The sequence below is a fragment of the Haliotis rufescens genome, unplaced genomic scaffold (genome assembly GCF_023055435.1).
Source record: "Haliotis rufescens isolate VD_foot unplaced genomic scaffold, xgHalRufe1.0.p SCAF_13, whole genome shotgun sequence".
In the NCBI taxonomy this organism is placed as follows: Eukaryota; Metazoa; Mollusca; class Gastropoda; order Lepetellida; family Haliotidae; genus Haliotis; species Haliotis rufescens.
Window position 1 is genome coordinate 12572789 of NW_025963813.1, and position 1773 is coordinate 12574561.

The window sequence follows — 1773 nt, forward strand, 5'->3', positions numbered from 1 at the left end:
ATTAAACAACCCGATCTTCACTCGTGGAAGTATAGGTTCTGGAGGCGTACTGTGCCCCGGTAACCGCGAATGCTTAGTTATAACCTGTAACACACATCAACTAAATAGTTGTCAAACGTAAAATGCGCAACTGACACATTTCATGATTATTGACGTCATAAGCTCTACCTAACCAAGAAGCATTGAACGTTTCTTTCTTCTTAATGCATTTTGCATGGAATCTCTCAAATTGAAGGGGGCATGGGTGGCCCAGTCGTCTAAGGCGCCGCGATTCGCTGTGCAGAGTTGCGTCCATTGGGCACGCCAGAAATCTATGTTTGTGTGTTCGAATCCCGGTTCGGCCCTATTATGTTTCTAGGTTTGTCAGCACCATACCCGTGCTCGTGGGTTTCACCGAAGTGGTAAACGTCCGAGACCTGTATCACTTTGGGCTTTCCTCCCACATTAAGCTGACAAGCCGTGATATAACTGGAATACTGTTAAAAGCGGCGTTGAACCCAACTCACTCACTCACTCACTCACTTAAATTGAAATAGATGCCCATAAGAACACTGAAATGAAATATGGTTATAAACCTATTCGAAATATACCGAAGCAAAATGTAACTTAACAATATCGGCAGAGTCAGCACTGTGATCCAATATCGACTCTCCGCTTGTCTCGAAATACGGATAAATCGATGTGTTCTTGAATGAACATATATAGATATATATTCAAGAAAGAACAATGACGGGGGATGGATAGAACGTATGTTCCCAAAGTTATTCAAAACCTTTATTTCCGTAACTGCGACATATTTTGATTCAATGATTCACTTGGGTGTGCATCAGCATTGTGAAACAGTTTTATTGTTTATCTGAATGTATAATTTTAGGAAGTAGATTCGTGAGTGAGTATGATTTTACGCCGCTTTTAGAAATTTTCCAGCAATAATACGGCAGGGGACACAAGAAATGGTCTTCACACATTGTACCCATGTCGGGAATGGAACCCGGGTCTTCGGCGTGACGAGCGAACGCTTTCACCACTAGGCTACCCGACCGACCCTGATTCGTGACAAAGCCGGTGTGATTAAATGCTCAGTAAAACACACCTGCATTTTAACTCGTGTTGCTTATCTCGTGTGGAAACGTTTGAGGACCAGTAATTGTCAACAAAGGCTAAAGTCTTTATTTCCTCTCTTGACAAACAATGTGCGACATACCTTAATCCCGATCAAGGCCTGACCGCAAGACGTGAAGACAGATATCCCATTAAGTGTAATCGGGCGTCAGGCCACACTTCTCATTGAACCGGCCAGTCACGATGACAGTGTACCTGAAGCACTGCTGTTGGTGATTACATTCGCCCCCAACACCCCCACCCCCCACAGACACCCTCTCCTTTCTCTTCTCTGTATGCTTTCCCTTTCTCCCCGTCTGACTTACTCCCTCTTTCTCTCCTGACTCTCTCCAATCTATCACCTCTTTCTCTCCTGACTCTCTCCGTCTGACTCCCTGCTCTCTTTCTCTCCTCCTGACTCCCATCTTTCACTCCTTCCGAATCTTTCTCCTCATTCCATCCTTTTGACTCTCTCCCCTCTTCGCTCCCGCCTCTCTCCCCTCTTTCTCTCCTCCCGTCTTTCTCCCCGTCTGACTCTCTGCTCTCTTTCTCTCCTGACTAACCCCTCTTTCTCTCCTGACTCTCTCGTATTTCTCTCCACACGTCTTTCTCCCCGTCTGACTCTCTCTCCTCGGTCTGACTCCCCTCTTCGCTCCTGACTCTCTCCCCTCT